Source organism: Lepisma saccharinum, chromosome 3 (assembly GCF_977018435.1).
Source record: "Lepisma saccharinum chromosome 3, izLepSacc3.1, whole genome shotgun sequence".
NCBI classification, from domain to species: domain Eukaryota; kingdom Metazoa; phylum Arthropoda; class Insecta; order Zygentoma; family Lepismatidae; genus Lepisma; species Lepisma saccharinum.
The window spans coordinates 28,215,404-28,242,783 of NC_139231.1; the positions used below are offsets into that span (position 1 = coordinate 28,215,404).

General features: G+C 36.8%; 1 protein-coding gene and 1 pseudogene across 5 annotated transcripts in view; both read left to right on the forward strand.

The window, feature by feature from the left end:
* Positions 1-27,380, forward strand: part of LOC145984948 (von Willebrand factor A domain-containing protein 5A-like) — a 124,639-nt gene that overhangs the window by 3,431 nt on the left and 93,828 nt on the right. The gene's annotated exons all lie outside the window — the stretch shown is intronic.
* Positions 11,835-12,863, forward strand: LOC145985500 (histone-lysine N-methyltransferase SETMAR pseudogene; annotated as a pseudogene).

Consider the following 27,380-nt stretch of genomic DNA (forward strand, 5'->3'; position numbering starts at 1 on the left):
AAACCATCCACGGGTAGCCCCAAAAACCATTGATGTTAGCCCAAAAATTCACGATAGCCCCACGAACCATTACAGGGACGAGGTATGCCTACTAGGTTAGGTTAGGCCTGTTAGGTTAGGTTCCATTAGCACTCCTTTCGTTCAATTTAGCATATACGGACAACATCGGCTGTTAGCAGAAGCAATAGCGCGTATTGTGCTCTCCTGCAGAAAGCAAATTGCGGCAGCAGCAATAGCATGTCGGAAATAGATTTTCGTAGAAAACCACATTCGCATTAAAATGGATCAAAACTACATTCCCGAACATCAACAACGCTACAGAAAATGATTTGCGTAAGTACTTTCTCCTGTAAATTTGAAGAAATCCATCTCTGGTATAGTAAAGTGTTACCGTGTGCAGAAGTAAGCTTCAAGTTTGGAAAAAGCAATTTGCTAATTTGTTCAGTATATGCCTGTTTAACTGATAGGTGGTTTTAGCTTCAGTTCATGCATGTGTGTTGGGAGCTTTGTTATTTAATTCTAAGTAAAAAAAATAAACATCACTGTTGTGTTTTGATGTGAAAAAATTGTACATGGAAAGTTCTTCTGATACACAGTGTAGCACACTATGTAGAAGTGTAGAATGGCTAGCCACGTGTGTGTGTTTATTAAATTTTGATGTAAGCTTGAAAACATTCTGGGAAGCTAGATGAAACATTGCAGGAAAAATAAAAACCACTAAAAAATTTAATTCTAAGTAAAAAAAAAACATCACTGTTGTGTTTTGATGTGAAAACATTGTACATGGAAAGTTCTTCTGATGCTCAGTGTAGCACACTATGTAGAAGTGTAGAATGGCTAGCCATGTGTGTGTGTTTATTTAATTTTGATGTTAGCTTGAAAAAGTTCTGGGAAACCAGACGAAACATTGCATGAAAAATAAAAACCACTAAAAAATGTTATATTTTTATGCCTAGACAATGCCCATTCATGTTGTGTGCATGTCTACAATGTGAAACACCATGAAATGGTGCATAATAAGAGTTTAAGTTTAATGGTGCGCTACCAAATCACATTAGGCGATTGTTTCTTTTACTGTGGGCTGTGAAGCCAGGAATTCTTCCTTACAATTCTCAACAAATATAAGACATGATTGTTTCTTAATGTGTGTTCATTGTATATTTCAGTATTTAACATTTATTGGTCACAGTCACAATACAGATAGGGAACATAAATGCATTGTAGTTTTATTTTTCTCACTTGACAATGATTTTCTGTCGCTTTTGGCTAATAGTGGTGATGAAGATGAAATGGTGATGACATGAAATAGATTAAGGAATACAAAGTAACTTCCATTTGCAGGCTAGATCTCGAGCAAGGGAAGTTTGGTGGCGAGGCTGTGTTTTGACTGCTCACCATGCATAGCCACCTAGGTGGTAGGAAATATAAAGTACAAAGTATAAAATAGGATTAAGGTTTAAACAGCATTCCATTCATGTTACCATAGCCATTGCCAGATAAACTGCCGCAAAGGATATATTTATTCTATCCATTATCTGTTTTAACACTGTGGTATTCAAGTCTGGTTTCAATTTCTAAATTAGGCATGCTCTTAATTTTGAATATTATGGTTAAATATATCATACCAAACTAACATTAGAACAAGAATGGTATTTTGTTTACAAACGATGTTATAAATTGTGCAAATAAAAAAGCAGTCATTGGAAAAACTAATCTATTTCCAAATATATACAAACTACATTTGACAGATCTCATTAAATCCAGTCAATATTTTTAAATTAACAAAGACAAGAACTTTAATTTTCAATAAACTTCTGATTTTTTTTCTGATTTCATTTGGTATGCATTTGCCGAGTGAAGAAATTTGTTATTGCAAACCAAACAATTAAACTTCACAATATGTTATAACAGGTATGTATTTCCAGGAGTTTGTTTTTGTGTCATGCATATGTGTTTGTGATGATCCCTTCATCACTCTCATCTTATCATCATTCATCTCCACCTTCATGATTAGCCAAAGTTGCGGATAAAAGTGTCGTAAAATAAACAAAGTTAAACCAAATCAAGAAATAAAGATAAACTACAGGGGGTCATGTATGCAAAGTCCAATAAACCAGTTAAAGGGCTCCATCTTGTGTTCTTTGGGTGTGTTAATTAGGATGGTAATTTCTCAAGGGGTGGATAAAATGTTAATATTTCAGCTGCTTTGGTGATTGTGTCTATGTCTGTTAGAATTTTAGTATAAATGTATATCTAACTTAAAATGCTAATTTTTGTCACCTTGAAATTTCTTACGTTCGCACTTTGATAAATATAACCCAATAAAATAATTAATTCCCCATACCCTTATTCCAATTTACACTAACAAAAATAAAAAAAAAACAACCAAAAATAAGTGCAACCTAAAGTGTGCTACTCTTGAGACTTTCACTTATGCATAAAATGTACATCCACTCTTCTTAAACATTATAATATTTTTGGGGAAAAGTTTACTTAGTTATACATCTTTTTGTTCTTTGCTTATATAGTATGTGGTCGCAGCTGGTAGATTGTGACTAGCGATTCATATACATTACATGTACAGTCAACGGCAAAGATAATGCTAGGCAAATTGTCCACTGCCATTTTCATTTTCTTCTTTATTCTACATCCTGTGTTGTTTGAAGGAATGAAACTACGTTGGTTCGAAGCAGGCATTGTTCTCTGCTTATTGAAGTCATTATTTCAATTCGTTTTCATCACATTGTGTAATTCAGACTGAATTAAAATGATGGTGGACAATTCGCCTACTGTTTCCTTCGCCGTTGGGTGTACATATATATGTGTTCTGTATAGGATGCCGAATTAGAAAATTAAATAAAAATAGGGAAAATATCATGAAAATAGTTATACACTAGACTCTTGCTAATCCGGCCCTCAATAGACCGGCCTCTCAGTAGTCCGGCCCACATCCGGCCTGTAGTCACTCAAGCAGAAATGACACCCACAACAATGAATTATCGTGTTCAACAATGTTGTTAGTTAAAAATGTTAAACAATGCTATACATACGTACAGTATTTGAAATTGTGACTTTCTTACAGTAAAGTTCAGTAGGTCAGTACATACTATGGCTTCTAAAAGGAAACACGTAAAGTACAGCCGGTATAGTCCCTATGTGTTTAAACTACATAGTAGTACGGAATTTCCGACCCTCTCAATAATCCGGCACTTCCGCCAATCAGGCACCCATATGTGCAAGGAATGGCCGAATTAGCGAGAAGTCTAGTGTATTTCCCATTTATGTATGAAAAACAATGTCGGGCATATGTCCACCCCTACTGAGTATGGATGCCTTTATACTCACCACAAAATTATTGATAACCCTCTCGCAGATGTCTGTCCTGATGCCTCCAATCACCCATATGATTTCCGCCTTCAGTTCCAAAAGGTTTTGTGGTTTGTTGGCGTACACCTGTGATTTCACAAACCGTCATAAGAAGAAATCACATGACTTTGCCGGCCATTCCTGGGCACCGTGCAAAGAGATCACTCGTTGCGGGAATTTTTCATGGAGTTCCATATCGTAACCAGAAGAAACGAGTCAGAACATTGAGGCTACATTAATCTGCATAACAACAGATACCAACATTGGTAAGAACAGGTCTGACAACATCGAAACAAAACAATAGCACTCGATTCAAATTCGGCATCCTATACGGAACACCCTTTATTATCTTCAAATTATTGTTGTATTGTTATTTAATTTCTCTTCTTGTGTCATTTTGGCTAATCATGATGAGGTTAAGTGATTATTGGATGAAATTGATGGAGACACACCAACGAAGAACATCTATGAACAGGTTGGGACTCAAACCTGGGAATTTCAGTGACACTTTTGAAATGTGATCACCTAATATATTCAGCAATCAAATCGACTATAAATTGCCTTTCATTCTAATTCATAATAATTGTAATCATAGAAACAAAGATTGATGGAAAATAAGATAGAAAATATCTTGCCACTAGTGGTCTCCCTATCATCAATGCTTGAAGTGGAAATTCCTAGCTGGGCTGGTGGAATGCTTGGGGGTAGGAGGGTGCTTGTATGAACCAACATGGAAACAATGCAGTAGGTGGGAAGATGCCTGTGCAAATTATACAAACTGAGGGATGCTTTATGGAAAATTTTCCATGTTACCCGTCACTTTGATCACTTGTAACAATTATATACACAAGTTATCCTGGATTAAATATATCCATGCAACAGTCTTGTTAGGTTGTAAATGAAACTAGTGCAAATGCTCCTCTTTTGTATTGAGATACAGAAACATGTGTTTTTCTTACTTAAGTATAATGCTTCAAATTTGAAACCAATGATGGATGCATACAAATCTAGAAAGTCCTTTACAATGCCATGTCATGAACAGGGCTCAAAGTGAGCTGGAACTCCGTTCTGGTACTTTTGTGCCAGAACTCAGTTCCTGCCGGTCATCCATTTTATTTACTACACTACAAAAGTCTGTCCATTGTTACATTATTTTTTGCAAACAATAGATGAAGAGAAAGTTCTTGTACTAAATTTGTCTCTTGTCAGTGAGCAGTGCGGAAATTTTGAAAAAAAATACTATACTTGAGCAAGTGCTCTTTTTATAATCCAAATGACAACTTAAATTTTCTGAAATGGTAAGAGTCTAGTTTACATCCTTTTCCTAAGGAATACGTGTCATATATCGTTGGAAAGGTTATTGTATAAGGAATTCAACAAACTAAATCCCAAGGCGAGGAGAAAATCGAGAAAAACCGATGTTGTCCGGATATGCATGATTGAACGTACTGAGGACATTTATCGATGATGAAGCACATATTTAGGGGTGAAATGAGTGCTAATGGAACCTAACCTAACCTCGTAGGCATACCTCGTTCCCGTGAATGGTTGTCTGGTACCCTAAGAGGTGCCGGCTCTCTGCTAGCATGGTTTTGAACGTTGCACTGAATTATCACTGGGGATAAACGTATTTTACACTGTCTAGAAGTTTTTGGAACCTGTTGTTCTTTAACACGCATTCACAACGCAGACACAAAGACGAGCATGCAGTGTTGTTAACTCCCATCGGTTACCACCAAAAGGCAAGAAGGATGTAAACTAGACTCTAGCCTTCTGAAATAACAGATGTGATAGTTTATGTTTATATTTACTTTGTATGCAATAATAATAATAATGCCAATCACCATTATTATTGTCATCATTAGTAGTAGTACTCATGTTAATTCATTTGTGGTTGACATTCTGGCTACTGACTGAAACCACTTAAAGCACTGGTCATGAAGGTATGTCTACAAGCAGCACTAGAAATCAATGCAATAAAAGAGCAAGCAGTTAAACAATACATAAGTTTGTAATACCAACAAATTGTATTTGGCATGCTGTTTCTTCTATTCTGCACTGTGAAACCAGGGATGCTGACTTTCAATCATGGACAAGGCATGCATGTTTCTTCTGGTTTGCAGGAGATGTAGAAAATAAATATAGATACCAACTTTCTGTGTGTGTGTGTCGACCTTGCGGAAGAGAATATTCACGACTAGGAGATGATGTGCTTTGAGATGGGCACTATGGGCTTTTAGGTTACTGCCCTGTGGAAAAGGGCATTCAGGATGGATAGGCATTGTTCCTTGTGATAGAAGCTACGGACTGGTATGGGGAATTTATTTCAGAAAGGTTGTATTTTACATCACATATTAACACCATAAAAACAACCAAGACAAAGTTGGTTGTGACTTTGCATTGCTTGTTTTTTTAGGGATATTTTTTATACTGAAGCAACATGTGTCAATTGAGGATGAGGCAATCCAATGGTGGCTTTTGCAGTGGATCAGTGTGAATTGTTGCTATTCATTCCAAGTGATACATCATTTTAGTGTGAAGTCTCTCTTTAGTTTCCATATGTACCAATGTTTCAGAAACTGGTTCTGCTTCCGTTTTCTGGGTAGTGTACTGTATTTGCTTCCATCTTGTCCCATGTAAGAGTGAGACAGAACCAGTCTCTGAAACATAGGCACATACAAACACTAAAGTCAGTGGTTACATGTAGAAACAATTCAACATGCCACTCCTGACCACTTGACTGGATCGTTTGGTGGTGAGATCATGAGTCAACTTAACTTTGCTTCATGAAGATTGTATAATGAAGTTTATTGGTCTGTACAGCATGTTATCTTTTGAGGTTTCTTTATATAAAATCTTCTGTGCTCTCCATCCTCATGCCTTTTCTGCATGGCTTAGTATTTCAAGATGTTCATCATTAACACACACATTATATTACCATCGAAAAAAATGCAATTTCTTTACTATTATCTTTTTTAAACTTTAGGTGGGAGTTTTTCAGTTAATGAACAAGTATAAAAAATAAAATATAGTGAAGACAGCAGAACCACTTGAAGTATTGCATTAAAATCCATCATTTTTATCCAAGATAAGAATCATTTCTAAGTTCACATCTATGAAGCAGGATATTTGAATATTAACATTTGTTACCATTAGCATACTTCTTTCCATGGTATTATTTGTTCACCAATTAGATTCTGTATAAGACTCCATATCAGTTTTTTTATTCACGAACAAAAATTTATGAAGTGCGAAGGTAATAAACCTCCAGTACTTGTGGACAAGGAAATTATATAGTTGCAGTTGCAAACTAGAAATCAACAGTGGCATGTCAGACACTCTGGAGAAACCATTCTCAAATCTTGGTATGTAATGTAATGGTCACTGGTATGTTGAACAATAAAAATAAATAAATAACAAGCTATAACATGGATACATTTACAGGGTGGCTACTCTAGGTACATGATAAAATTCAATTATAATTGCCAGTTTTCAAGACGAACTTTCAAAAAATTTAGGGATATACAGGTATTTCCATCTTACGTATTACTGCCTCTCACCATCCACACATATATACAAAGAGTCCGTGTGATTCAAACTTATCCAAAAAGTCTAATTCAATTAAATTGTGTATATACATTTAAAATAATTTAAGGTGCATAATTTACCACTGCACCATTGTGAAATGTTAAATTTGTTTACAATTGTGTGGGAAATGCTATTTAATACATATTTATTTATTTACTGACTAAATTTTAGATACAGCATGGATAGCCATTTTACGCTGAAATTGTCAACAATTTAAAGAGCAAAATTAAGAATATCATAAAAATGATTGACAAATTATCAAAAAATAAGTAACACTACTTGATTATTTACAAGCATGTCATGTGATGGAAGACCAAAAGGTATACCTAGTGTAGGTTTTTCTGTGCAAAATATATTTGTGATATGTCCTATGTGCATAGGCACTCGAAAGTGGAATTCCTGAAGATGTGTGTTGCAAGGAATTTTGCCATTAACAATTTTATATAGATAATTGATGTCATTCCGCAAATGGTGCTGATAGGGAGTCTCTAAGTTTAAACACAAGAAGAGATGCAGTGTTGAAAGATTGTGTAATGAGGGAACCCTGTAACGAACTATAGCTACATAAAAGTGAATCGATTCAAAAGGTTGTGGGGGTAGCATATGATGCTGAGATGTTAACGTATCATCATTACATATTTGGAGGAAGATGCCTGACATGATCGTGATTGCACATGAAGCAAAGGTGTAACAAAAATTATTCATTCTAAGAGCACTGTTCAATGTGCTTGTTCACATATGAACAAATTAGTTTGCTTAAAAACCCTCTACAAGTAATTACAAAGTATTAATACAAAAATTCTTCCACATATGTTTGTTTTAAGACACATTTTCTCTTTTAAATTTTGTTTTCTATGAAGTGTACATGCCATATCATGATTAATTATTATTGATATTCTGATTTGGATATTGAACGATAATATCTCAGTGGATAGGAATATCATTACTTGTAGGGATGTGACGAAGCTGAAAATTTACTGATGCCGATGTACTCACCGATAATTTTTGGAATCGATACCGATGCCGATATTTAACCGATTCCGATACATAAGATTATTAAACAGAAATGGGATGGTATTTTCTGCATGACAAAAATAAATTTGGTATGTACATTTCTATTGCATATCCTATGTATATACATATATATTCTCAAGAGATGCGAATGTACATTTGCATCTACAAAAGGTTATGTGAACCTAGAGCTTTAACATTAGTACACAAGCAGTTCTTTGAAATGCAAAATGATTTCCTGTTCTGCCAGATTCAACTTCAGAAATACGAGATTTGGAAGCACTTCAGGAAGTAACCTACTTCTTCTCTTATCGCAAATCTGTTCAGCAACACTGAACACTCAATCACTGAATACTGATGCAGCAGGTATGCTCAAGTATTTTCTCAGCACTTGCTTCAGGTTTGAATAATCATTTTTGAATTTCCAATACAACAGCAGAACCTGGTTCAGCAATGTACTGTTTTATTTCTGATTTATAGTTAGGTTGATCCTCTGAATGAGAGTTTGCAATAGTTTTATTACAAAAACTCTACAATAATGACGAATCATATCCAAATTTTCAATAAATCTTACAAAACTAGAATATAAAACTTATTACAAGGTAAAACTCTAGTATAATCTGTACCGGTTTAAATATCGGATTTTTGCCGATGCCGATATGTCTATTTCTGCCGATTTTCATACATCTGTAATTGGCTTTGGCACATCCCTAATTACTTGATATTTGGGCAGGCTATTATTTCATGTTGGAAACCATAATGATGTTTGTGTTTGCTAACATATTATGCTATGTCATTCTTAGGACAACTAATAGATATGTGTAGTAATCCCAGGTAAGATTCCTGTACCAGGTACAGGGCCTCCCTGATGGTGCAGTGGTAGCGTCGCCACCTGGTAGTAAAGGGGTCCTGATTTCGATACCCAGTGGAGGCACATAGTGGTTCGGATTCCACTTTAAACTGTAGGTCCAGTCCCGATTAGCCTTACTGTGCATAAAGTGGACTTAAAACAACAATTCAATTCAATGTACTAGATACATTGCACACTAGTACTTAAAGGTTCGAAAAGGAATGGTAATTTCAGTGCCGATTAGCCTGTCTGAGCATAAAATCAATGTTTGAAAACTCTTAGGGTTGCTGCAAGTTTTTAATTAATACAAAGTTGTGAAAAAACACAAACTGAAAAGTGAAATCATGTAGATAACATCTTGAAAATATTCACACTGAATTTTCGTATTTATTTATTTATTTATTAGCGTTCAGGTCATACGTCTAACAGGCTGATCTTTCTCATTTATTACCAAGAAAAGGTTTTAAATTTACTAGCATCTTTGTAATTTTATTATTAACATTAATATGTCGCCTTCCTTTGACATGCTCATTTTTAATTCATTTGGAATTTGTTGTTTTACATATATCACTTTCAAGAATAAATAGCCTATAAGTAGTCAGATGCATGTGTAAGATTTCTCCTGCAAATGAAACATACTACTTATGAGCTATGTTCATTTGCATTTGATAGTTTTTATCCATTGTGTACAAATTCTGAATAAGAATTCACTAAATAAACTTCATTAAATTTTAGGAACATTTTTATACAAGGTTTCTATAAATATTTTGAAGCCGCTGATTTTTTTCCTGAATAAATGTACAAATAATTATGTACCATCTCACGATTTACATTGAACCTTGTAATCAATTGATTTCCTTTAGGTGTCTTGGCATGGGAATTGCAAATTATTCAAATTTGCCAGAAGCAGGCATTATTCCAGTAATTTACAGTACTACTCATTGATAAAATATTCCAAGTATATCTATGTTGCTTTCCCTCTCGCAGATAAAAAAATGAAACGAAAATCAAAGGACGTACAAGAATTATTTTGCTTACAAAGCTGGAAAAATTTAGATTCATTTTACGATTTAAATGAATGGATTTTATTTTCTACTAGCTACAGTTACCTTCCGATGAACGTACCATCAGAATAAAAATACTTATTTTCATTATTTTTTTAGAAAATAGTGTACATTTTACAATTCTCATTAGGCTACATTTTCAACAAATATATCATGTGGCTACAGCATACGTGTCTTGCTTTCAAAATACCAGCAGAAGACAAGTGTTAGGTCACTTCCGCTAAGTCGACCAATCAGGAGCAAGAATTGTTCCTCCTATGCTGAACTGAGTGGGATCCGTAAATATGCTGTGGCGTGAGCCACGATTCCACACCACAGACTTTTATTTTGGAGTGATTTTACAATACCGGACCCTTCTCCAATTTCATTCATATTTTGCATACTCACTAAATTAGGGCTCCTAATCACGAATCTGAAGTTAAAATTTGGCGCTCACGTGTCAAACTTGCAAAATAAAAGGGTCAGTCATCGCAACGGACAATGCACAATTGCTCATTATTTATCGCAAGATTTTCCGTTTCGAATACTTAAAGAATGAAATATATATCTATTCCTGTTATTACTACGACCCTAAAATTTAACTATGTTTCCTAACCTAACCACATGCCAATGGTTCATGGGGCTAGCGCCAATGGTTCGTGGGGCTAGCGAAAATTGTTCGTGGGGCTAGCGTCAATGGTTCGCAATTATTTTGCAATTTCTAAATCCTGATAATACCACGACACGAAATTTTAACTATGTTTGCCTAACCTAACTGAAACTAACCTAACCACACGTCAATGGTTCGTGGGGCTAGCGTCAATGGTTCACAATTATTTTGTAATTTCTAGAAGTTTCCGACAAGTTTTAACTTCAGATTCATTATTAACAGGCCTCAATTAGTAAGTATGCCAAATATGAAGAAAATCAGAGAGGAAATGGCTTTTTCCAAAGCAAGACTTACGGAAAAATGGACATTACTTCCTTCCTTCAAAAGACACCATCTTCCTCACATGAACAACTGACGAACTGAAGGTCTCACTTATCGCACAACACTTTATCAACCTTCTTGTGTACTGAACGCAACGTAGCGAATAACTGGTCTCACTTATCACACAACACTTTAGCAACCTTCTGAATGCAACGTAACAAGTTGCGAACGTCACTTGTTCACATGAGAAAAAATGGCTTCTTCGTTGTTTATGTATCGACAATCACCATGGTAATTCACAACACTCTTTTACAATTTCTACACGTGACCACCAAATCTTAACTGCAGATACGTGATCAGGACTCCATAATTAGTGAGTATTAGAATTATTAACGAAATTATGCCTTTTTTTGGTGTTGTAAAATCACAACCTTCTACACGTTATTTTGAAACTTCCACATGAGAGCGCCAGATTTTAACTGCAGATTCGTGATTAGGAGCCCTAAATTAGTCAGTATGCGAAATATAGACTAAATTGGAGAAGGGTCCGGTATTGTAAAATCATACCGTTATTTTTGTTTAACAAACATTCGTGGAATAACCTTAAAAACAAACAAGTCAATCAACTATCCATGTGTACCTTCTGCTATTAGGCCTGTTCCACACTGTAATGAGTTACCTGTTCCTGTGCCACCAAATGCTTGGATGTTGAGTGACTGTGATACTGAACATGAATCCGAAAGTGAAGGAAGTGAAGATCCTGTGTATGTGTGGAACGCAAGGGAACTGCATATAATATGCCAAGCAGAACTAAATGATGTCATGAGAGATCTGCAATTGTCCAAATTACAGGCTGAACTACCAGGTAACCAAGAAAGTTCATGCGGTTTTTACAACTGCCCGTAGTTTTCGTGGGGTAGTACGCAGTTCAGCCACCAGGGGACATGTATGTGTGATTGGCGGAAAGCTCATTCCTTGGCACGTTGGCTAACGTAGATAACAGTATCGCAGTCGATAGTTCGGGAGCAAGTATTCGCAGTGAACCATGGCTGTGTCGAATGCAGTAATCAGGGTGTGTTTGCTGTATGAGTACAAGTTGGGCACAAAAGGAGCGGAAGCAGCAAGAAAAATATGTGCAGCATTTGGAAAAGGTACAATTAGTGAACGGACGGCGCAAAAGTGGTTTCAGACCTTCTCAAGTGGCGATGAGACACTGGCAGACAAACCTCGATCGGGCAGACCGAAATCTCTCGATGTGGACCAACTGAAGGCAGCAATTGAAGAGGATTCACGTCAAACGTGTCAAGAACTCGCTCAACGATTTGCGGTAAGTGCTGAAACAATTCGTGTGCACTTGCATGAGCTTGGCAAATCATGGAAACTGAGTAAGTGGGTCCCGCATGAGCTGACTGCTGCGAACCGTCTCCAACGACTGAACATTTGCGCTTCCTTGCTCACTAGGAACAACAACTGTCCAATTTTGGACCGCATTTTGACGTGTGATGAAAAGTGGGTAATGTACGATAACAAGAAACGCTCATACCATTGGCTATCGTCAAATGACACCATACCTTTAACTGCAAAACCTGCTCTTCATCAGCGGATGGTGATGCTGTGTGTCTGGTGGACTACGGCTGGGATTGTGCATTATGAGTTCTTGGAAAGTGGTAAAACCATCAACAAAGAGGTGTACTCCGTGCAATTGCAAAGAGTGGCCGAACAGCTTGCAAAAAAACAACCTGCATTAGTGAATAGGAAGCGTGTTCTTTTCCACCAAGACAACACTAAACCGCATACAGCAAAGATGACCCTGGAGGTGATTTCTTCTCTCGGCTGGGAACTTCTGCCACATCCAGCGTATTCACCCGACATCGCTCCATCAGACTACCATCTTTTTTTGTCTATGGACAACCATATGTGCAATCGACATTTCCAAACTCGCGAGGAGGTTGAAAACGCGGTGGTGCAGTTTTTTGCGGCCCTACACAAAGACTTTTTCAAACATGGCATCTACAGGCTTGTACAAAGATGGGAGAAGGTTGTAGAAGCGGATGGTGGATATTTTGCAGAATAAATACAAGGTAAACACATTTGTTTTGGACCTTTTCTTCTTTGTACTAAAACAGCACATGAACTTTCTTGGTTACCTGGTATTAGCTTCCAGACTACAAGGTTGGAACCTTTTGGAAAAGGACACGAAAGTGACAATGTATCACTGTCGTGGAAGTGATCTAGTGATTTTTTCCAGCTGTCAGGAAGGTTTGGTGCACTGTACAGATGTGTGTGGACTTACGTCTGCATTAAACATTGAGTATGACATGAATCAATGGCATTTATTTATTAATTCTTCGAAATTCAGTCTTAAAGCTGTGTTATTACACAATGGCAATAGTCACCCTGCTATTCCAGTCGCCTATGCTGTAGGTATGAAAGAATCATACCAAAATATGAAGCTCTTGCTTGACAGAATGAAGTATGCGGATCATCCTTGGCACATTTGTGCTGATTTTAAGGTTCTTGCTCTGGTTTGGCAGGGTGGCGACAGACCTGGAAAACCTGGAAAACCGGGAAAAGTCAGGGAATTTGAGGTGTCAAAAAAAGTCAGGGAAATGTCAGGGAATTTTGTCTTCGTTGACTTTTTTAAATTTTTTTATTTAAAGATATCGTTAGGGAACTCTGCATGGGAACAGAAAATTGTTATAACTCGGGCACTATGGGAGCAATCTACTTCGGATAAGTTTTGTTTTGCAGCTAAAACATAAGCGCATGCAACCGTGTACAATTCAGAACGCCGGACCAAGGAAGGGGGTTTGGGGGGCTCGACCCCCGAATTTCAATAGAAAAAACAAAAATCTGAAGTTTGCCCCCTCTTGTCCCACTATTTTGGGGAGAAGGCGCAAACTTTAGTATTCTTTTCAAAGAATGGACATTTCTTAAGAGAATGAAACATGTTTCATGTTCTTGGGTGCGATACAAGTAGAATAATAAGCCAAAATGTGATTTTTTTTTTTAAATGAAAAATATGTAATTTGCATTTTTGGAGGAAAATTGTTATAACTCTGGTACTGTGGGAGCAATCTACTTCGGATAAGTTTTGTTTTGCAGCTAAAACATCATAGCATGCAACCGTGTACAATTCAGAACGCCGAAACGAGGAAGGGGGTTTGGGGAGGGCGCAACCCCCGAATTTCAATAGAAAAAACAAAAATCTCCCACTATTTTGGGTAGAAGGCGCAAACTTTAGTATTCTTCTCAAAGAATGGACATTTCTCAAGAGAATGAAACATGTTTCATGTTCTTGGGTGCCATACAAGTAGAATAATAAGCCAAAATGTGATTTTTTTAAATGAAAAATATGTAACTTGCATTTTTGGAGGAAAATTGTTATAACTCGGGCACTATAAGAGCAATCTCTTCAGATAAGTTTTGTATTTCAGATAAAACATCTGCATGTAACCGTGTACAACTCAGAACGCCGGACCGAGGAAGAGGGGCTGGGGGCACGACCCCCGATTTTCAATGGGAAAAAAATGAATTTTGCCCCTAGTTCCCCCGCTATTTTGGGTAGAGGGCACGAATTTTATTATTGTTTTCAAAGAATGGACATTTCTCGAGATAACGTAACATGTTTCATGTTCTTGGGTGCCATACAAGTTGAATAATAAGCCAAAATGTGATTTTTTTTAACGAAAAATATGTAATTTGCATTTTTGGAGGTAAATTGTTATAACTCTGGCACTATGGGAGCAATCTACTTCAGATAAGTTTTGTTTTTCAGATAGAACATCACAGCATACAACCGTGTACAATTCAGAACGCCTGACCGAGGAAGGGAATTTGGGGGAGACCGACCCCGAATTTCATTGAAAAATACATAAAAATCTGAAGTTTGCCCCCTCTTCTCCCGCTATTTTGGGGATAAGGTGCAAACCTTAGTATTCTCTTCAAAGAATGGACGTTTCCGAAGAGAATGAAACATGTTTCATGTTCTTGGGTGCCATAAGCCAAAATGTGAAACACTGTTTTTTTACTAAAAATAGGTAATTTGCATATTACTCAGAAAATTGTTATAACTCTGGCACTATGGGAGCAATCTACTTCAGATAAGTTTTGTTTTGCGGCTAAAACATCATAGCATGCAACCGTGTACAATTCAGAACGCCGAACTGAGGAAGGGGGCGAGTTTGGGGGGCGCGACCCCCAAATTTTAATGAAAAACTATAAAAATCTGGAGTTTGCCCCCTCTTCTCCCGCTATTTGGGACGAAGGCACGAAGTTTAGTATTCTTTTCAAAGAATGGACATTTCTCAAGAGAATGAAACATGTTTCATCTTCTTGGCTGCTATACAAGTTGAATAATAAGCCAAAATGTGATTATTTTTTTTACGAAAAATAGGTAATTTGCATTTTTGGAGGACAATTGTTATAACTCGGGCACTATGGGAGCAATCTACTTCAGATAAGTTTTGTTTTACAGATAAAACATCAGAGCATGCAACCGTGTACAATTCGGATCGCTGAACGGAGGAAGGGAGGTTTGTGGGCGTGACCACCGAATTTCAATGAAAAAAAACCATAAAAATCTGAAGTTTGCCCCCTCTTCTCCCACTATTTTAGTGAAAAGGCGCAAACCTTAGTATTCTCTTCAAAGAATGGTCGTTTCCAAAGAGATTGAAACATATTTCATGTTCCTGGGTGCCATACAAATTGAATAATGAGCCAAAATGTGAAACTCTGTTGGGAAATGTGGCATGGATATATTGCGGAGAGGGGGGAGGTTGGTCATCAATATGAATTTCCCAGGCTTGCTCCAGGCCTGTGTCAGAGTTTCCACCCAAACATAAGAGTATGAACGTCCAAAAAGCACATTCATTTCGTAATCATCACCATTATACCATATGGTATCATCAGGCCAGTACGACCTTACTCTGATGATAACATATAATATCATTGGGGGAGTAAAGGTTAAGCCTCTAAATATTACGTGGAAAATGCATTGAATTATCATTTTTTCTTGTCCATATGGGAGTAGTAAGGGGACTTGTCACGTAGTAAGGCATTTTGTTGGGCAAACTGAAGGAACATGGAAACAAATAGGTTCCATTGATAAATACGATTTTTGTTGAATATCGCCACCTGACAAAGTATCTCACTACAACATGCGACAGAAATTGCATGGACTGCAAATATGCTGCTGGAATTTAATTACTCTTCTGGCTCACTTCACCTTATTTAATGTAGCAGTGCTTATGTAGGTCTTCTTTCATCATCCTGACGTATTACTGGTTTCGCACAAGTTAACATACGTTTACAATGACATTGCACTATTCTTAGATATCAAGAAGAATTCAACCAAACGGGGATATATATTGAACACTATCACGAAAAAGTGAAACATAAACTGCATTGGTGAACGTTATAAAAATTGGCAAGAGCATGCTCCCAACCTCAAATTTACTGTTAAACTAGTATTGCATTGAAATTAACGCCACTCTCTGTCCTGTCTGTTTAAACTCGTGAGAGATGGTCATTAATCTCTCACAGGGTAAGGTTAATATCCAATATTTTGAAACAAAATACTAATAATAAATACGTAAATATTTTAATATCATATTTACTCGATTCATTCAGTCATAAAAGCAAATCCCTTTCTTCAAGGATTGACTTTTCTCTGCCAGCCCTGCAAAATTTTCACTTTCCATCTACTGATTTATATGAGGGGTGGCCAGAAAGTAATTTCCAATTAGTAGGGACATTGATTTTTCGCAAACGCCAAAACCGTGAAAAATGGTAATTGCTGCAAAGTTATGTTTAGGAATGTGCAGTGATGTCTGGACACATTTTTCGCCCCTTCGAAATATCGAAATAATGCGAATTGTTGGCGTTTTTAACGATTTTTTTAAAAAGAAATGTCCTAAAAGAACGAAAAATTCCATGAAATCCAACATTCTTGTCTTTTCTAGGCCATGTTTATGTACATAGAACATGCAACATTTTACTCAAGAGTAAATTGTAGAGTTATACGTACATGGAATAATTCCGACAGAACACATTAAATCATGTATTTCCCACAATTTTTTCAACTTCTATCAAAACCATTTGCATCACAGAGCAAAGTGGCAGGGTTCTAACAGGAGATTGAGTGTATATCTACCGTCACACGGGAGCCACATCTTCATATTTGTCACAGAAGATATGTTTTGAATTACCAAGCTAAGTGTGCACCATCGGCATTTGTCGAGCGAGTAATAATGGAGCTCAGTCATTAGGGCGTCTGACTAATATGCGAGAGACCGGGGGTCGATCCCCTGCGGGGGAGAACCGGGATGTTTTCCACATATTCAAACTGCTCCGGTGCCCACCCAGCATAATATGAAGCTGGTACCTTGAGGAAACTTTGAGGGATAAAGGTAGCCAGAAGCGTGGTGCTGATCACATCACCAGCCACCTTCAGCCGTGATCAAGAAAGTTTGGGACCCTAACTCCACACCCCTATACACCTTCATGGAAAAGTGCAGGGGAGCACTTTACTTTTACTTCCTCAAAAATCAGTTCCAACATATCAAACTGTCACGAAAATACGTAGACCATGTGACCTACAATTTAAAATAATAGTTTAAAAGCACAATGAAGTATTAAGTTTCGGTATATTTGGCAGATAAATGTTCTAAAACAAAAACGCTAATTTTGGGAAACTTAACGCTAACAAGTCAAAAAAGATAATGCCAATTTTTGGTGCTATAATATATCGGTATCTGTCACGTGAGATTGATTGATTAAAATTTTTTTGGTGCATCGCCACTTATGGTCATTATGCACCCTTCAGTATATACGGGGAAAATTCCATTATCTAAAATCCTTACCTTAAAATTAAAAAAATGGGTATGGAAAATAACTTTCCCAAAACAAATTTCAACATATCAAACTCTCATGAAGATGTGTAGGCCATGTGAAACAGAAGTTTAAGAACACCGTTAAGGTATAATTTCAGATATTTGCCAGAAAATGCGCTAAAATGAAAATGTGAATTTTCGGAAAGATAACACCGTATAGTAAAAACTAAAAAAATAAGAAAATACACCAATTTAGAAAAAAACAACAAAATATCAAAGAGTCTGCCGATTAGGCATAAAAAAAAACAAGAATATCAGTTGTAATTTATTGCATTAGTAACAGTGAGTCCTAACTTAATTTTCGGCATAATCACCACCGTTGTTCTGGCATTTGTCGAAGCATGTCACTAAATTTTGTATGCCCATGGTATATGTGTCTGACAAACAAAGACTGGAACTATCTCTACCGCAGTGTAGCTGTCAAATTCTTGCCCTGCCAGAAACCTCTTCAGTTAAACCAGGAGATGAAAGTCGGTACATTAAAGGGCTGGGCTGTACAGGGAGTGGTCCAAGATCTCTCATCTGAAGTGATGCAAAGGGCCTGTGTTGTTCTGTATGGGGTTGTGCACATTCGATTGGCCTTCCGTGAATTGTCTGCAACATCGTCTGACCATACTATCGTTCACGACGTCCGGTCTGCACACCTCACACAATTGCTGGTGGCTCTGTGCCAAATTCCGAGCGTGCAATGTAGGTTACATCGCAGTCTGTGGGAGACTGTATGAGAGCTACAATCTTTAACCTAGAACTCTCCTAAAATGGCTGCATTACGACTGTACCATTTACAGCTAAATGCCACTTCTTCCTGACTGCATGTGTGTGTGTGTCCCTCTCCGACCACTAGTGCTGCGTATAGGCACCATTGGAGCTTTTTTCAGGATTTCCCTCGTATATGAACTTTCAGAAGCTTTTATTGTTAGTGTTTTAATGTGTGGTTAGCTAAATCAAGTACCTATACAATGCAATTCTATAAATTCCTTGCGTTAAATTTCTAATACCTACATACCCTTTTCGTCAGCATTAATGGTATAACTGCATGTTGTCAATTTCACAGTACTTGACTTGGATATACTGTACTGAAGCAGAAATCCCTTTGATAATGTAAGGAAATATGACACTTTATTTTGTTCGATTCAATTGTTTTACTTATATGAAAGAGTTAAGTTATTTGCTTTACAGAGAAGAGAGAAGTAGCTTTATGCATTGAAAATTGAGTCCGCACTCATGGTTCTTGCAAGCAGAGGGTTCCAAACTTCAGTGGAAATATCAACATATAATACCGAGAATGGATAAGGAGACTGATAAATTACAAATTGTATTTCTTAGTCATTCACTCTTCACTTTTATCTCATTTAGTCGTAACTTTAAAAATAATCAAGTATTTTATTTTAAACTTACTGCGTATGACAAAATTCCGTAATCCTTCCCTAGCTTGTGAATTGTAATAATTTTCCAAATTCACTATTTTGCAGTTTGAATTCAAATCATAGAAAATAGAGGAATTAAGTCAATTTCATTGAAGATAATATTGGTGCTTAACAAATCCATGCCTGGATCTGTATGAGTTTATTATTTCAATTTACAAAAACATTGCTTTAGTTTAGTTTGTAATTGTCAGGGAAAAATGTAAATTTTGTCCTGGAAAACCTGGAAAAGTCAGGGAATTTCATTTTTGCTTGTTTGTAGCCACCCTGGTTTGGGGAATGTAGTCAGGATATACAAAACACTGTTGTTTTCTGTGTGAATGGGATAGCAGGGCGAAAGAGAAACACTATCGTGTGGAACACTGGCCCACAAGAAAGTCGATGGTTTTTGGACAGAAAAGTGTTAATTACACGCATCTTGTTGATTCAAAAAATGTGTACTTACCACCATTACACATAAAATTAGGATTAATGAAGGTGTTTGTGAAGGCACTAGATAAAAAGGGTGGTGGTTTCCAGTAACTAAAGACAATATTTCCACATATCACAGATGCAGAGTTAAAGGAAGGAAACTTCGTCGGACCACAGGTTAGAGAACTCATTAAACATTCAACATTCGACGAAATCCTGCATAAAAACGAGAAAAGAGCATGGGTTGCACTGAAGAATGTGATAACAAATTTCCTTGGAAACCGAAAATCTGAACATTATGCCGAACTTGTAGAAGAACTGCTACTGAGCTTTCATGCAATGGGTTGTCACATGTCCCTAAAGCTTCATTATCTACAGTCACTTAGACTTCTTTCCAGAAAACTTAGGTGCAGTATCAGATGAACATTGTGAACGATTCCATCAGACCATTCATGTCTTGGAAGAAAGGTACAAGGGAAAGTGTGGGATTACTATGTTAGCTGACTATTGTTGGAGCTTGAAACGAGAGAACGAGGGTGCTCAGTACAAACGGAAGCGCCGATAAGACTACCTTGAACATCTTTTTCATTCTTTCACATTCCATGAAGTTAGAAACCCTAAACCAGTAATATAATACGCAATTAAACAAAAATCGTAAATTGGAAATAGAAATGTTGATTTTTTTTAAGACTATTTGTTCTGAAATAGAAAATAGGGGAATTTATGTGCAGTTGGAAACACTGAACTTGTTCTCCACCACCGGGAGAGAATTGAAATCACATATCAATGCACCCCTGATTCTTTTTTTTATTGTTATTTACGTAGTACGAAGTGTTGTAATAATGTAATATAAGATGACATTAAATCACTGTAAATATTTATGCGATGCATACCTCGGAAATGTTTCTACTCATCTTCTTGATTTCTCAGTGATTGGCAGGATTTTTGGCAAGACCTTTCTTTTAATTTAGCTGTCAAAAGCTATGTTAACACACATTAAGAATTAATATATCATAAATACATGTTCTTAAACAGCATGTTGTAATCAAGATGTCCCCGTTTTAATATCGGGTGGAGGCCATTGCACAGTGGTTAGGATCCCACTGTAAACTGTAGGTCCAGTCCCGATTAGCTTTACTGTGCATAAAGTTGACTTGAAACACCAAATCAACCAATACATCTCCTTTCAGAGTGGGCCTTCTACGATACTGCAGTCGGCCAGTATCCGAAAATACAGTTCTGCTTCGCGTACACCAGAGTATAATTTCATTTAATATTGTGACTAATTTTACTTTAAAACCACAGATTGAAGTGATAATAGTGTCCAGAGAAAGAACCTCAAAGTAGTCTTCACACAAAGTATTTTAATCCATTGCCAAACATTTCAGTTAAGAATAATATAACGCTTTTCCATTGACCGTATTTTCGATTCATAGTGAATTTGCTAAAAGGACCATGTCAAGAAATCTAAATATGTAAGTTTTACTAGTAAATGTATTTAAAATGCACGAAACAACAGGGGAGGAGAAAAATAAACCTCAAAAATAAGTAAAAAAGTGCAACAAAAACTGTTAAGAATACTGACAAATAAACTAAAAGCCAAAAAAGGCTGAAAAATGCAAAAGAATTGTAAAATAGAAAGTGTTTTCAGACTCTAACTGAAGGGAAACGGACATATCAAGTTAGGCATTGTTTTTAAGGGTCAGAAAAAAAATTGATTTTTCCTCAACTTCCGGATGCTAATTACTAATTATTACCATTGAAAAAGTTGGAGGGAAGGAGTCGGCTTACTTAAATTTTTCTTGCTGAGGGATCTTATCGTCCCATATCTCCACTTTCTAATACAGAAAAAAATCAAGTTCATATTTCGAAAATGACTTGCAGTTTTCCACCACGAAATTATGTTTTCATAGTTTGAAGTTCATTAGTATTATCTTGCAGGGTTTCCGTTGTTTTATTTTCACACATATTTTATATTTCATACATTGAATATCCCTTTCCTCTCTCTTTTCATACAGTCTTTGGAATAAAGCTGAAGTTTCTTGGCAACCGGGTTCTGGTTCAAATTACTCCTTTTTGCTCTCCTGTTCCTACCTTAAACAAATAAAAAAAGACAATAACTAAACAATTGCTTGTTCAAAACACTGAATTTTTACACAATTTACAAAATAAGACAACACCAATAGACATGTTCATCATCTTTCCCTTTCATAGTTTCTCGATTTTTTCTGAATTCCTTTCCTCGTGAAATTTTCTATGAGGAAATTATAGACATGACATTAAGTGTGAATTTGTTTCTTCAAACTGGTAGCTAATCATAATATGACCTACCTAGAGGAAAGTTAGCTTGCTTGATTCTCACGAGGGAGGTCGTAGGTTCGATTTTCCACCTAGGCAGGATTTTTATCAGGAGTTTATCGTTGGATGTAAAGTTTATCCACCATGCTAAGAAGTTAACATTGGTCTCTGTATTTCACGAGGTGAAAGGAAATAATAAGAGAAAGTTGTTTCGATGATAGGAGGAAGTCGCATGCCACGTGGAATGCACATAATCAAGTTACATAGAGCTAAGTCTGTAATGGTGGTATCGAATATTGCAAAGTTAGTGGGGAAAGTTTGTTATATCTGATACTCGTACTTTCTGTTCAAAGAAAACAAACATTTTAGATACAAAGGCAGTGATGAATTAAGGATCATTATGAGGTTTTGAATTTTTTGTTTGTCACTCACTATATAAATACTTATTAGTAGTTTCTTATCGAATCGGCCTCCATCGCAATAACCATTTACTTATGTTAATTGGCGATTTACTATTATTTTTAGATGCATGCTAAGATGGTGGTTAGGGGATTGACAACAGTCATTACGAAGGAACGGACATAAAATTACCAATCTTAGCAATTTGAACTCATTAAACGCTCTCCTTCGTTACAGTAATGCACTACATCACTACTTAACATAACTGTATATGTTTGTTTTAGTATATCGAAATCAAATAATCAATATTTTAGGTGTCAGTAAAGAACAAACAATACATAACTTAAATAACATAACATTTTGCATCCTGAATACATATATGTGATTTGTGAATTAATCATGTGTGTGTTGACACAACATATGAACAATAACTAAAAAAAAAATTGTAACTTTAAAAACTGGAAATCTGCAACTTCTAAGGGGAAATAAGCGCAGAAGGGACGTCTCTCAAGTGTGCATCGGATTCATTTTTTAAATATTCTAATATCAACTGTCTCTGTTCAGCAAAAAAAAAAAAAAAATAAATAAATAAATTAGGAGAGGGTGGGATTTGAACCCGCGACCTTTCACGATTGACGAAAAATAAGGCAAGCAGGGCATAACCAACTGCTCTACGTTAACTTCATTACGTAATAACCTTAAAAACATGTTGACGTTTATGAAGACTCCCACCTTCCTGTGTTCCAAGCACATTTTCTTGACAAGTCGTGAAAAATATTATTTTTTGAGAACTGTTCGATATTTTGCAAGCTATTGTAAATAAAATGTCGCATTAACTCCTCACAAATTTGCATCTTTCTGCACAAACTTGTTGGCGATCTCCTCCAGATGGAGAAGAACTCTATTCAGTGTTTCAAACCCCTCTAATTTCAAGTCGAGCAAGCAGAATCGTAAATATTCCTCAAGGTTCTTTTTCCAATTTATTATTTCTGTTTGATTGTGTATTATTATAGCGGTTTATAGTTTCTAAGTTCATGGAAAGTGCGAAATTGAAAACCTCTCACCGCAGCGTTTTTTGTCTAGTGGAAGGACCAACTCAAAGTTGGCTACTCTCACTTGGAACCGAAGTGCAATGTTGCTAAGTTTACGAATTCGGGACTTAGAATTCTTTCGGGGCGGTCAAATAAGATGTTGCAAAGTGTACCTTTGGCTCAAGGTGGAATAAGGGAGCAGCTAGGGATGTGGGGCAGGGTATATATTTCGGTACCGGTACTGGTATTTATGCAGATCGATAGCATTGTCGTCATGTAATCTTTGCTTCTTGTACTGTGTAATTTCAAAAACTAATTACTTTTAGTTTCATTATTCGCTACATCCCATGTCCTGCAGTGCTTCAAATAGCATAGCATTTACATTACATAATAAAATTTTCAACTATTATTTCTCAAAATCGGAGGCTGATACAGGAATTCAGTTAGACCACTGTAATCAGCGTGACAAGTTCTATCGAAAAAAGTTGCATTTATTTCGGAAAGAGAAACAAGGTGTAAATTTGATTCACAGTGATAATTGGTCTTTGTGCTAGGAGAATACATAAAACAATCTGAACTGTTACCACTATTTTCAACCGAAAACCCTAATAATCCTTCCGGCCCAAGTTCCATTTGTTTTATTCCGATTTCATCATGCTACGAATGCAATTTTTACATGGTTCAATTTCGATTTATGTCTGTTAACACATACTGCGGAGTTTTAGTGATCACTTAATATTTTGTTCAATATATGCTGTCATGGTTATGTTAGGCAGCTTAGGTTGGGTTCCCTTAGCATTGATATAAAGTCCCTAAATGCATTCTACTAAGGTTCCGATTTACTTCTACATTCATTCCCACGCTTCTACGATATTTACTGTCGCTTGTCGACGGAGAATATCTTGTCAATGAGAAGTTTTTAAGGTAATTTCAAGTGTTTTTTTTTTTTATCTTAACAGCGCTCATTACTTTAAGGAAGGTTCAAATTTCGTGTGACAATGATTTCCAAAATTCTACGATAATTAACCTTTGTGCTAGGAGAAATCGGTAAGACTCTAGTTTACGTCCTTTTCCTAAGGAACACGTGCCATTTATTGTTGGAAAGCTTATTTCATAAGGAATTCAACATCGTAAATCCCAAAGCGAGGAAAAATTTTGTGGAGGAGTAAATCGAGAAAAACCGATGTTGTCCGGATATGCGTAATTGAATGTACTGAGGAATTTTTTTGATGATGAAGCACATATTTAGGTGTGAAATGAATGCAAATGGAACCTAACCTAACCTCGTAGGCATACCTCGTCCCCGTGAATGGTTAGTGGGGCTATCGTTAACAGAAAGTGTAAAAAGAAAAAGTTACTTACCCGAAGAGAGGCCGGCTGCTGCACCACGAACGTGCACCGCGAACTCAAAGAAGCAATCAGCATGCAGATAAGGCCGTAAAGTAGAGTCTAGCCGAGAAATTATAAAACAATCTGAACCGTTACCATATATGTATTTTTTTTCATCTTCTTGCAAAAGAACAACATGGTTGGAAACACTGACAGGGGGTTACATCATCAAATGTACGCAACATCCGCTTCACTTAGAGAAAGCAAATAAAAGCAATGGCAATTGTGCGTCGGAGAGATATTTTTCATCAAAATACATCAATTCCCGGTCAAATAGATTCCACGATGGAATAAAATACCTTCCTGAACTTTGATGCTACAGAAACTCATTTCCGTAAGTTGTTTCTTGTATAAAAATGAAGAAATCCGTTCCGTGGAGATCGAACAGTTACAAATTAATTCATTGATCCTATATAGCGACAAACAAAAGAATCTTTGGCGAAAAGTCTCTGCGCACCTCCCCCCTCCCTCCATCTGGCCATAAGGAAGCATGCTCCACTCTGCCCCTTGCCTCCATGTCGGAGTACGGTACACAGAGTCGCGGCTCTGCACAGGCTTTTTTGCTTGTGGTTCCGCTATAATCTGAAAGGGAAGCTGCATTTACTTTCCACACAGACAGCAAGTTTGTTGAATGACCAGCGACTGCTGTCTTCAGTCAGTATTGTAGTTGAGAATTGTTTCTGCTTTTGTTTATTCAGGTGGTTTGTTTGTGATTTTTGATAATTGCCTCTAGGCCAGTGTGAGGTGCTTTTTTATTTTACAACATTATTGATAAGAAATGGTTTTATTTTCCACCTACATGATTTTGTAATATTTTGTGTTATTTTCTTTTTCTAATAGAAGAACTTCAGGTTGCATAGTAATCTTCTTTATGCTGCGCAAACAAATTTAACACTCAGTTAGCTACTTTCTTGTTTTCACCTGTATAACGTATTTTACATTTCATCAATAACTGAAGTTTGTCTAATGAAGATTGCATTTTAGATTCTTAGAATGCGATCACAACTGTCATTATAACTAGAGATTAATTTTGCTATCTAAAATGCACAACACTTGTAATATTGATATGAAGTAGAACGAAATATCAGAGCTCAGTACACCAATACGAAGGTTAAACTTTATTAAGAAGTTACATACACCTATATTAAGCTGTAGATGTACCTAAGCTATCAGTAAAGCTGTAAATAAAAGTCAGTGAACTCGGATCTGAAGTCAGTTTCTCTGTAACTACTATCGTTGATGCACTACAGTTAAATGAAGAAAGCTATGCAAATGAAAATATGACAGTACCGTCTAAACACAATGTTGTTTAGATTTAGGGGATCGTAGATAGGCTATGTAAAAGCCTCATATTCGAAGTTTATTGGCAGCGAGAGGTGCATTGTAAGAGTAAGGGGGTACAGCTCTGAAGAGCAACGTCAACACTCAAAGTAGCAAGGGGGCTTGCCCCTTGAAATAAGAACACACACACATTCAGTTTGACACTTCACTTGACTGAACAGGCGAGGTGAGGAAAAACTTAGGAATGTTCGTTACCTGTAGTCCTGTTGGAAAATCTTGTCCTTGCAGTCCTCGCTTCGACGTGGACTCCCAACTTTGCCCTACGTTGTCTCGAAATTCTAAGCGATCACTTATTAAATGGAATTCTCTCCTTTTCCTTTGACTTCGATTATTTAGGGACTCAGTTACTGTGACTTAACTTGGATGTGAAACAGAAAGCAACTAAGCACGACTCTGGAGCTCACCAGCAATTACTGTATTCGATGTAGATCTAAAAGCAACTAAAAACAAGATTTTCTCACGTGGACTATTTATTTGGAATTTGAACATCTGATTGGTAAATCCGTTGACTTGAGCGCGTCCTTTGGCAACGGCGATTCTGAAGAAAATTCTGATTTCCTGATATTCATTTTCTGCCGGCCTACTGCAATGTCAACGGAGTTTTTCCAACTCCGCTGAAGGTTGCTGGCATGATTACCTCTTAAGAAGCTCTTTTCCAATACTTCAGTGGGACCCCATTTTATAACATGATTAGCTTATTTATTTATGATGCCCGGGTCTTAGGTGCGGCGTGATACGATACAGTGACCTCGGATGCAAGCACAGCACTAATATTATCCAACGACCTTTTGCTTGTTTGTTTTGCATGTTGGTTTAGTTCCTATTGGTCAGACTGAATTAGGATCCAGCGAGAAGCCTTGACTAGGGTGACCAGACATCCTCTTTTATCTGGACATGTCCTCCTTTTTAGGTGTCTGTCCGGCATCCGGGCAGATTTTTTAGAATTCTGTAAATGCCCTCCTCTTCTGGAAAGAGCATAGCATCGACCATACGAAATGTGCTGCCTAGAGAATGCTTCCACACATAACAATCATCATATCAATTGGGGCGCATTAAGTATTCGAGCAATGTTCACCTAGCATCTGGGAGCTGAACACTATTAATTTCTCGACTGAGTCATTAGTAGGGGTGTGCGAGATCCTGAAATGTCAGTACCGGGATCGGTAAAAAAAAAAGAAAAAATCCCAGCCTGAAATGATTTCCAGACTTTTCGGGATCTCGAGCAGTCTGGAACCTCCAAATGGTCATTTTTAAAATTGGTTAATTCTTAATGTTTTCTGCATTGAAAGTGTCTTGACACTTCTCGGATATTGTTAGCTTTTATTTCAGAAATTTCAGAGGTCAAAAACTTATGGAAAAATGACGTGTAAAATTAGTGATTTCCACAGCTGAAAATTTTTCTGCT